Below are 12727 nucleotides of genomic sequence, written 5' to 3'. Positions count from 1 at the left end.
ACCTGGGCTTCATCCTGGACTCCTCCCTCCCCATGTCCAGGCAAGTCAACGCCGTCTCCTCGGCGTGCTTCAACATCCTACGCATGCTACGGAAGATCTTCTGGTGGATCCCCACCGAGACCAGGAAGACCGTCACCCAGGCCCTCGTCACCAGCCGACTGGACTACGGCAACGCCCTCTACGCCGGGACCACTGTCAAGCTCCAAAAGAGACTCCAGCGGATCCAGAACTCCTCAGCCAGACTCATCCTCGACGTCCCACGAACCAGCCACATCTCCGGACATCTGAGAGACCTGCACTGGCTCCCCGTCAACAAAAGAATCACCTTCCGCCTCCTCACCCACGCACACAAAGCCCTACACGACCAAGGCCCGAGCTACCTCAACAACCGAATCAACTTCTACGCTCCCAAACGCCACCTCCGATCAGCCAACCACGCCCTCGCCGCCGTCCCCCGCATCCGAAGAGCGACAACAGGAGGAAGGTCCTTCTCCTACCTGGCCGCCAAGACCTGGAACTCCCTCCCGACCGACCTGCGCCTGACCCAAGACCACCTCTCCTTCAGGAAGAAGCTGAAGACCTGGCTGTTCGAGCAGTAACGGCACCCCCCTCCCCCCAGTGCCTTGAGACCCTACGGGTAAGTAGTGCGCTCTATAAATTTCTTTGATTGATTGATTGATTAAATCCACCCATGACTACTTCCTGACCGTTGTCTCTTCGCCCGGCAAGTTAGCCGATATTGCATGGACGGCTCCCCGTTCTGCTTCATATGCAAGTCATCTTGTTCCCCGTAAACAACAACTTGAAAACAGGTTTCTTTTATTCAAGTAATAACTTTAACAAGCCACTGCTGTGCGTTATAGAAACACTGCGTACATCTTTCGCATAAAAGAATAAACATCGGTTAGGTTGGCAGTCCTAGTTAGTGCTTCTTGCAGAGGAGCATGGATGCAAATGGGGGAAAGAAGGCCTCAGAATCCGCACAGGCAAATGAGTGCTGTGTTTTTGTTGTTGAAAAAACAAGACACATCTCTATTAAAAGAATGCTTGCGACTGTAACAGATCTAGTCTGTGTGCTCACACATCAATTGGATTTGTGTTTACTTTGCAGGTTTCTTACAATGAACCAAGAAGTGTCCTTCAAAAATTGTTTTTCAGTTCTTTTTTCAGATCAAAAAGAGTGCTGATGTTCAGGGCCAGAATAACATGACATGTAAGAGTCTTTAGTGGTGGAACCCTTTGCACCCAGTGCCAGATTAAATGCTGTGGAGACACACATAACCACAACCACACACACACAACCACACACACACACAAACACACACAAACGCAACCACAACACCACAAACACAGCCACAACCACACATACAACCACACACACAACTACACACACACAACCACACACACACACAACCACACACACACAGACAACCACACAGACAACCACACACACACACAACCTCACACACATGACCACACACAACCACACACACAACCACACACAAGCACAACCACACACACACACACAACCACACACACACAAACACACACACACACACGCAACCACAACACCACACACACAGCCACAACCACACATACAACCACACACAACTACACAACCACACACACACACAAACACACACACACGCAACCACAACACCACACACACAACCACAACCACACATACAACCACACACAAAACTACAAACACACACAACCACACACACACAGACTACACAGACAACCACACAGACAACCACACACACACAACCACACACACAACCACACACACAACCACACACACACACACACACAACCGCACACAGACACAACCCCACACCCAACCACACACACAACCACACACCCAACCACACACACACACAACCACAAGCACACACACAACCACACACACACACAACCACAACCACAAACACAACCACACCACTCACACAACTTTAGGACACACACTCTGCCCCCTCACACACTCTGCCCCCTCACACACCTGCACCCTCACACACTCTGCCCCCTCGCACACTCTGCACACTCTGCACCCTTGCACACTCTGCACACTCTGCACACTCTGCACCCTCGCACACTCTGCACCCTCACACACTCTGCACCCTCACACACACTGCACCCTCACACACTGCACCCCTGTTTGTTTACTGCACTCATTATTACTTCAGTCATATCCATCGTTTTTTTAGCAATAACAAATTACACACATTTGGAAACACCTCTCTGCAGATTTCACTATTATTTATCACTAAAATCTCCTGTATTTGTAATGGACATAAAATAGAACCAGTACACAATACAATCACCAAACAAAGAAGCAGACTGCAACATTCCTTATAAAACATAAATGTATGTATTTAACTGTGCCACAACACACAAACTGCACCCTCACACTACTTTAGACCACACACACTGCACCCTCACACTCTGCACCCTCACACACTCTGCACCCTCACACACTCTGCACCCTCACACACACTGCACCCTCACACACTCTGCACCCTCACGCACTCTGCACCCTCACACACTCTGCACCCTCACACACTCTGCACCCTCACGCACACTGCACCCTCACGCACACTGCACCCTCACACACTGCATCCTCACACTGCACCCTCACATGCTGCACCCCTGTTTGTTTTCTGCACTTATTATTACTTCACTCACGCATAGCTTAACAAGCATTTGCAATGCAATAGGTCTCGCGCAGCTGTTCTCCAAACTCTATTTCCACTTCTGAACAAACGTCTGCCACGCTCTGTTGTGACCCTTTTGATGCACGGCGTGGGTGGAAAACATGAGCTTTTTATTGTTATTTTCGCGTTGTATGTTTTAACAGACACACTTCGAGGCTGTTCTTGGCATGATGTCGGTGTGCTCCTCTTTCAGCTTTCAAAAGTTATTATTTGGTGACTTTGAAAGGGAAGTTATATTATGAAAGCAATCTACAAATATATGTAATACAAGAAGTGTGCAAACTTTTTTTATTATCGCACACACCCTTTGAAAGCACTGGTTTAATGATCTTTAACAGAGTTATAAGTATGTGCTCCGCCCCCCCCAACCACCCAAGCTAACAATCACATGAGGATATTAAGTATATTTATTTCTTGAATAGTAGTTTGGTACGCGCACACTGAGCACTCCTAGCACTAATGTTGGAACCTACGCAACTTAAAGTTAATACAAGAAGTCTGCAAACATTTTTTGTATCGCACACACCCTTTGTAAGCACTGCTTTAATGATCTTTAAAACTGCAAAAAAAACAACAAAAAACACGCACACTCCTTGTAAGCACTGCTTTTAGGACATTTAAAACTGCACAAATATCCCTGAACGCCAACACCATTTGATGCAGGATTATGTTGACATGAGTACAACACCCAGCGGCAATGGAAGTATATTCGAACCATTGTCACAATGAAAGTTGAGCTTTAGAGTCCTCACCCGACCTGCAAATATCTTGCATTAATGGCTGACTCACTCTCACTGACTATCACACTCTCACTGACACTCTCACAGACTCTCACACTCTCACTGACACTTTCACAGACTCTCACTCTCTCACTGACACACACTAACTCTCACTCACACTGACTCACTCACACTGACTCTCTCACTCACACTGACTCACTCACACTGACTCTCTCACTCTCACTGACAGACTCTCCCACTCTCGCTCTCTCACTAACTGACTCTCCCACTCTCTCACTCACTCACTGTCACTAACAGACTCTCACTGACCGACTCGCCCACTCTCTCTCACTCACTGACTCTCCCACTCACTGACTCACTCACTCACTGTCCAGACTCTCACTGACCGACTCACCCACTCTCTCTCTCACTAACTGACTCTCCCACTCACTGACTCTCCCACTTATTCTCACTCACTGACTCACTGACTCACTCTCAACACATATTGCATTACAAATGTAATAGGTCTCACATTTGCGAAAGTTTAAGCTATTGGCATTGTAAATGACAACGCTATTAATGTATCTATTTTCAACACCAACACATAAATAAAAAAAGTGTCATTTACAATGCCAATAGCTCAAACTTTCCTAATGCGAGACCTATTGCATTGCAAATGCTTGTTTCAATATATTGCAAAGTAAGGTTTTAACACATTATCTAGGATTCATTTAACTGAACAATAATTAACTAACTTGGATGTACTAAGTCCTGGGCCTCATATTTACATCGTTTTCCGAGACCAACTAATTGTTTTAGTTTTGCCAATGTCTTTTCCTTTGTCTATCATATGACTATCATTGGATTACCTAGTTTAGTGCATTTTATATACTGTCACAAGGAGCAGGTCTGGGGCTTAATGCGTTCTAATGCCTCCATTTTAAATCTTGTATATTGTAAGTGTGAGTGCATTGATGTGGTTTTAACTGACTGTTTTGACTTTGATATCTTTTGTCTATTGACGCAAAGGTTAAATGTGTGATTGCAATCTCATTCAAGGTAACATCATGTGCTAAATTCAGGTACATTCTTGTTGTCTATCAAAGATATTAATAAAGAGTTATTAAAAAAAATAATGGGTATATTATATACAGTAAAGTAAAACTAAAGGTGACTGGAAGTCGACTCTCGGGTATCAAATCACATCCCTAGCAAGATTCTCTATTTCATGTATATTAAGGGCAAATTGGACAAAGTGCTTTCTACTTGTGCTAATCCTATATAAAAACTCCCTGAATAGTCCCCTTTTATTTTGATATGATTGATGGTGCAGCTGTCGTCAGACAATTTTGTGTACTACCGTAGAGAGGAGCTATGGCTCCTTCCACATGATAGGAACCAGAAGTACATGTTTTGATTGAGCAGACTTTGTGTGCTTCCACAAAAAGTGCTTGTCCTCCAAGCAACTGTGCTCATTTAATTTACCACGCTGCTTGAGCTTGAACTTTCAGACACACATGCTTATATTGTAATGCTGTTAAAATGTCTTACATAGCTAGATAATGTATTTTGTTTTTCTCAGGCAGCAGCATAGATGGAAGGAGGGCATTCATTACCCTACATGGATGTTTAGATCTATCTTGGTAGGGCAACTGTTACCTGGCCTTTTTAACCTAGACCGATATTATTCTAAAGTTTTTTGCTTCCACACAAATGCATGTCCATGCCCATGCTATTTACTTATAATGACTCACATTGCCATAAAACATTTTGTTAAATGCAGATAAATTGGCATTGCCAGTGCTTGTTTTCTTTTCAGATGCGTTGGGGCCAATTAACAAATGCATGCAAGAGTACTTAAAACAGTACTACAGTATTACTTCTAGACATATGCCAGAATTGACTCATGACAAGGCCCCTATGTTTCTCAATTTCTCCACAGATTCTGAAAAGAATACTAGACAGCTCTATGGCTCCAGCTAATTGGCTGGGACGATGACGGCAAGCCACAGAAGTGCACTTTTAACCGGTGACTTCATCGAAAGCCCACGCTTCGTGCTGATGACTAGACTAAGAAAAGAGCAAACCGCAAACCCAGCCAACAAGTTTGTCTGCGCGATATGAGCGCATTCACACAGAACGTGTGCATGTTTATTAAAAAGAACACTATATCTTATCTTTGCACAGCTTGTGCTTTGATAAGCACTAAGCATAGTTGCTTTGCTGACTTTTATGCACGGCGGCACTTCAAACAGGCAATTGTAACTCTTCGTTAGGGTGATGTAAGATATAATATCACAGAATATCACATCTCGCGCTGTTCATCTCTGCTGCGTCTTGCTCACAGTGGCGCAGACACAGGTTTTCTTTCAAACGCCATGATGTTTATCTAATTAACAAAAAAACACATCAAGTGCTTGAGTGCACGTGTCTGAATGGCACGTGTTGCAAGAATACCGCGCATAGCATCGGGAAAGGGACCATTTCGCTTAAAATGTCTCATACACTAATTGCGTTTTCTGGATAAAATCTGCTTTGTACATTTGATCCTACGTGAACATAAGCGGTTCATGTATTTGCCAACAATATTCAACATGGCGTGAATGTTTCGTCAAACATAGCAAGTCAGAAAGTGGCGATCAAAGGGAGGTTTTTAGCTGTCAACAAGCTCGGGTTTCAGCTATGCAGACAGTCAGGAGCTTCCTACACTTCTGTCCTGGAATGTGTTTGTAAGCAATCACGTTCAAAGTGCATGGGGAACAACAGCCATACACGAGTGCCCGTGTGACCCTAGCAGAACCTTTTCTGCTCCTCACTAAAAAGGCGAGAGACAGCTTGTGAACCATAGAAACAGTCCATGTGTCACAGCCTCTAGACCTGCTACAGCTCCTGGAAGCAAAAGAGATGCATAGTAGGCGTGTGAACTGTGAAGCTATGTGAGAGTGCTACTAGGCCATGGTGGATCTGCAATTATGGTTTCGTATCAATCTCCATTGAAAGACTATTTTTTAGGTCGAGCCTTGGCAGTGCATGCACTGCTCTGTGAGACATGCTGTGTGCAGGTATGGAGTTGGAGCTCCTCCCACTCTTCGCCCATCTTTTCTATTGGCTCCTGTTACTGTCCTTTCTAAATGGTTGCTTCTGATTCATTCATATGCTTGTTAGTCCCTCTTTAGTAACGCCTTGTCTGTATTTGTAACTTCCCATAAGGACTGGACCTTTTACTTGTGTGGTTACACGCTATGTTAATTTAGTCTGTGAGAACTATTTTCTTTCAATTGTTTTGTCCTACTCCAGACACAATGTGCTTCCCTGCAACGGCTGTGCACCTTTCTTTCTTTATTTTTCCAGGGCAGTCCACTTTGAAGAGAGCAGCCGTGCTCCTCTTTTTTTTTATTTAATGCTTTTTTTTTTTTTAAAGATCCCCATGAAACATTTCACTTTAATATCAGCCAGGCACCTTTCTTTACACGAACCGTGTCTAAATAAATGTGCATAGCCGAAATTAAAGTAAAAGCGCAGCATGGGGCACTTTTACAAAAAAGATATTTGTCGACTTGACAAAAAAAATATTTGTTTGTCAACTTGACAGACAAATGCATTTTTTGTGCAAAAGCTCCCCATGCCGTTCTTTCACTTTAATGTCTCCAACGCCAATTTCTTTAGACGTGGCTTGTCTAAGGAAAGCTGCACAGCTGACATTAAAGTGAATGCGCCGCATGGGCACTTTGAAAAACAAGCATTTACAATGCAATAGGTTTCATTACGAGAGTTTCGTAAATGCTCGCCCTATTGCCATTGCAAATGGTTGTTGAAATTGTTTATAGCTTTGACACGATTTGACAAATGTGGACAAAAGTTTCTAAAAGTGTACATGGTCTATGAGAACACACCCTGAACATACTACCCGCAGGTTACGGTGTCAGGATATAGCGTGGGTTCCTGTCAGATGACATGACGGAAGGCCATGCAATGAGTATTGGGCCTGCAAGGGTGTCCTGGTTCACGCTTATTACTAGAAAACTTGAAAAATTCACAAGAAAAGCATAAGATAAAGGGGGGGGCTATAATGAAATTCCTAAAACACTTTCATTTTTAAGATATGTTGAGCACTTAATGCACTTTTCATGACCTTGCACCAAAACAAAGATGAAACAAAAATGATATTATCAATAATATCTTTGCTATGCCGGCCGTATCATGACTAGTCAATATGTGGATGGCATAGAAAATCTGACTTGTGTTTTCATCACACATAAGATGGCCAGAATAGCAAAACCTTTACGTCAAATTTCACCTATATGAGGGACACCTGACATCGATGAAGGCCGTGAAATGAATGTACCGTTTACCTGTGTGCCGAACATCCTTGAATGTACGGTGCAGAGTCTAGTTAAAGGCCAGGCTCTATACACACAATATAAAAGGCATGTCACCCACAAGGCTCAGAGAATCTGTAAATGACAAGAACACGATATGGCTAAATTCCATGTCTGATATGTACTAATCTGAGGAAAATCTATCAGGGGATGTGAAAGGCTCCAATTATGTTACAGTCAAGTAGAGGTGACTGTTGAGGTTTGAAAGAGGAGGGATGTAAATAACTACTCCAAATTGCACCAAGTGAGTGGGAGAAGAGAGCAAGTTGACTTCTCGGATGGGGTAAAAATGTTTGCCCCGTCTGAGAACATTTTGAAAAAATAATGCCAATCAGTGTTTTTTTCAAATATGTATGTATAGATATGGTATTTGTCGACCACACACCTAAACAACACTGCAGAGAATTGTACAGGGTCAAAAGCAAGCACACAGTCAATGAGAGATGAGCGGTAGCTGGTTTGTCAACTGTTAAGGCATTGTTGTGCAGTGTTCTTAAAAGAGGTGCATCTTCAACTAACTTAGATTGAAAATTCTTGCTGCCTTGTTTCTTTTTCATTATATTTCTAAGCCTCAAGTTTGATGGTATCCTAGCCGTAGGTGGGCTCAGAGCCATCAGAGATGGTGAACTTGTCTGCAAAACAAGCAGGGGTGCTGGTCATGATGACTCTGTAAGTTATGGAGATGGTTTTGATGATGGTGCTTGCCAGCAAGAGGGATCAATGAAGTTCCATGGGATGAAGGTGATAGGAACATATTTCTTCAGGCCTGGTGTGACGTACTGCAGCATGTAGAATGGTCCAGTGTGGGGTCTAGGATTCCAAGGACTGAGGCATTACTACCATTGAGGGGGCGAGATTTTGAGTGTCTGAACAGCAGTACTCAAGTCTCTTCCTGGAAGAAACAGTTTCACTTATTTTTAGAACAGAGATCTGGTATCAGGCTGTCTTTATTTATTTTTTGGCAATGTGTTCCTCGTTGGTGAGGTTGATGTCCAGAATGAATTCAAGTGATTTGGCATTTGGTGAAAGGTGGGATGAAAGCCATCAAGTTTCATGTTACTGAGACAGGTTTGTATTATTTGTTACTGTTGTTCTGGCAAATAACAGGAATGCTGTCTTGGTTAGATTAAGCATCAGGTAGGTGCTGGGAATCCAGACCTACATGAGGTAATGGAAGTTCTTTAGGCATTTGCTGTCCAGAGCAGATGTCTTTCAAGTAGAATTGCTTATCATTAGCATATTGTTGAATCTCAATGCTGTTTTCCATGAGTAGAGACCCAAAGGGTCTTCATCTAGAGGCTGAAAAGTACATGGGATGTCATAGTACCTTGGTGTTAAGGGTGGGCAAAGCAGAGGTCTTTGCAGCTTTGAATATTTGACCATGAAGTATGGGTGATTCCTTTCTGCAGCCCCTTGCTGAAGGTGGAGTAAACAGCAGCTAGTACGTATTAAAGGAAATAACCCATTGCTCAGGAGGGAAAAAAGCCATAGAACAAACACTCCGAAGTTGACAGAAGGGAACCAAACTTCAGAGCAAAACCAGAAGAACCTAAACTGGAAGACAATAGCAACACAGAGCATCAAAAACACTACTAAGCATAGCAGGAGCACTGCAAGGCAAAGACCAATCCCCAGGCTCAACTTAAATAGTCTTATCTATTCTGGAAGTAACATATCCTACGCAGATACTACTTTCCTCCATATTGAATTAGGCGATTCCTATCCTGGAAGAAGGGAAACCATCTTGGATCAAATTTAAAACCCAATCCAAAATGGGACTCACATCTGGACACCTACATCACATGCCCCAAAATCTTTGCTCCTGCCGGGAAGAAAAGGTGTATTGCTGGTACCCAACTCCTAACCTCTAGAGACCACTAAGGTAAGTGGTGACTCTGCCCAAGGCCTTGTGCAACAGAACATGCATGAGAGCCAAACAAGAGGAGCGCTAAAGCCCAACAGCATACCCCATCCTCAGAGTACCAGGTTTACCAAAATGCCTAAGAAAAATCTTCAAACTACCCATAGACTAGCATCTATTGCAGTTGCAGGTTCCCAAGCATGATCTGATATTGGGTAACCCTTCCACTTTATCAAAAACTGTAGCTTACCTCAAAATAATCGAGAAGGAACACTATTGGATATCTCATATGATGGTTGTCCACCAATCTCTACTGGTGGAGGTGGGAGTTGATTACTTGCAAAATCATCAAAGACAAAGGTTTTCAGCAGAGATACATGAAATGTGGGTGGACTATCCAAGAAGACGGTAACCCAAGGCAAATGGCTATAGGATAAATCTTTTGGACAATGGTGAAGGGCCCCAAGAATCATGCTGCAATTTGGAGGGTCCAGACTTGGTAGGCAAAGAGCGAGATCAAAGCCAGAACTTTCCCCCCACCCTATGGTCGAGGTACTGAAGTCTATGCGGATGACATCAGAGCCATACGAGACCAGGGGGGGACAGCACTCCTGGTACTGCTGGATCTTTCGGCGGCCTTCGACACGGTCGACCACAAGATCTTAGTCGACCGTGTCGAACGACTGGGGGTCCAGAAAACTGCTCTGGACCTGCTTGTATCGTTTCTGGCCAATAGATCACAAGCAGTATCTCTAGGACCCTACCAATCATCGAAGGTGTCTCTGCCGTGTGGGGTCCCTCAAGGCTCATCCCTGAGTCCGACACTATTTAATATCTACGTGTCGGACCTTGCAAATGTCATCAAAGCATTTGGGATGAGCCTGACCTCCTACGCCGATGACACCCAATTGGTACTGGCTATCAAAGGGGACGGGGAGGAAGTGGCCAATCGATTCACGAGAGGAATGATGGCAATAGGTGACTGGATGGCCACGAATTGTCTGAAACTCAATTCAGAAAAAACTGAAGTGGTCATCTTCGGTCACCTCTCCCCGGGCTGGTCACCTGTCTGGTGGCCACCATCTTTCGGTCCCCCGCCGAGTCCAGCTAGCAAAGTGAGAAATCTAGGCGTCATCTTCGATGCTGGCCTCAATGTTATGGCACATGCGAATAAAACTGCGGCTTCAGCTCATATGAAATTGAGAAGGATTAGGAAAATACTACCTTTCCTACCGAACACGGCCGGGAAAACACTGGTCAGCTCACTAGTCCTGTCCTCCTTGGACTATTGTAACGCTCTATTCTTAAATGCCCAAGTCTGAGTGACAAATAAGATGCAGTCAATCCAAAATGCAGCCGCACGAATGCTGGCTGGGATCCCCAAGTTCGCACCAGTTAAAAACATCATTAGGGATCTCCATTGGCTCCCGATACACAGCCGTATCAAATTCAAATAGCTGTGTATTGTTTACAAGTCACTCAATAATCAAGGTCCCCACTTTCTCAAACAGAATCTTCTCCATCATATCCCAACCCGATCTCTTCGTTCATCTATTCAGAACCTCTTGGCTGTGCCTCGCACTAGAACAGTCACCTGGGGCGACAGGCGTTTCCTGGTTGCCGCCCCTAGACTCTGGAACACCCTTCCTGCACATATCCGAGCAAGTCCCTCCCTGTTCACATTCCGCAAACAGCTAAAGACGTGGTTATTTGACCAATAGCCTTGTATATCTTCTTTACCCCAGTTGCTGATCCATCCCTTAATTAGCGCTGAGACGCCCACGGGTATTCGCCGCGCTCTACAAATGTCAATAAATAAATAAATAAAATATGTCTACCAGCCTGCTTCTTCTTCCCAGCTGAAACCCTTCATAATTTATCAGCAACTAATCTCTGGACTTTACCTTGCTGTTGTATGAGGTCACAGGTCAGTGACTGTAGGAAAAGAATCCGGAATATTGAAGGTTTCAAGAAAAAACTTACAATAGAATCCCTTCAAACAAAAAAAGGGTGGCTTTGGTAGCACTGGGCACACTATAATCATATGCAAATTCTGCATATGGTAACAGGGAAATCCAATTATCACTCATAGCATTATGAAAACACCTCCAGTTTTGCTCTAGAGTCTGATCAGCTCTCTCAGTGACACCACTAGTTAATGGATGAAATCCAGAGAATAAAGCTCCTGAGATTCCCAGGGCAAAACCAAAATATTTCCATAATCGAGAGACAAATTGTGGACTTCCATCTGAGGTTTTGGTCTCAGGAATACCATGTAGTCTGAAGATATCATTGATACATCTCTGTGATATTTCTTTAGCAGTTGGCAGTATGTCAAAGGGCAAAGAATGTGCCATCTTAGAAAACATATCAATTGAAACTATTATCACTGTTTTTCCTTTTGATAGTGGTAATGCAACTATAAAGTCTGTGACAACAGTTTCTCTGGGCTGGTGGCTACGGGTAACGGTTGTAACAAACTGTTAGGATTTGTGTTACTGGTTGACTGGGGTCATGATAAGGCAAATATAACCCCAAATTAACCTGAGATCAGCCCACTGGTAGCTCTGGCACAGAGCAGTCAGGCTTAATTTAATGGCAATGTGTAAAGCATTTGTAAACCACATTAAAAAAATCACACACCTGGTTACAAAAATAGCTCTTAACATGATAAAAAAACAATCAGTAGAAGTGGAGTTATGAATTTTTTAAGAATAATCTGCAGTATAGCACCTAAAAGCTTAAAGCACCAACCGCAGCTATGCGGTCGCTCTGGACGGGTCAAAGTCAAAAGTTCAAGCTGACCACAACGGAGAGCGGGTTGATATGGTCCCAGATTAATCCAGCTGAAGGTTTACCTTCTCAAGTTTGCCAAGAGTCCCGTTCACTTTGGAGAGAGTCACAGGGAGCAAGGACAGCATCACTGATGGTGGTCAGGGAGGCCAGGCATTGCAGACGGGTGGGCAGGTACTTCACATTGGTGGTTCTCTGCGGTGATCAATGCTTGCTGTGCAAAGAGACAGGACAGCAGCAGCTTGTGCTGATTTTAAGTGT

Source organism: Lissotriton vulgaris, chromosome 5 (assembly GCF_964263255.1).
Source record: "Lissotriton vulgaris chromosome 5, aLisVul1.2, whole genome shotgun sequence".
NCBI classification, from domain to species: Eukaryota; Metazoa; Chordata; class Amphibia; order Caudata; family Salamandridae; genus Lissotriton; species Lissotriton vulgaris.
The sequence above is the reverse complement of the archived record's forward strand: the minus strand, read 5'-3'. Positions refer to the sequence as shown.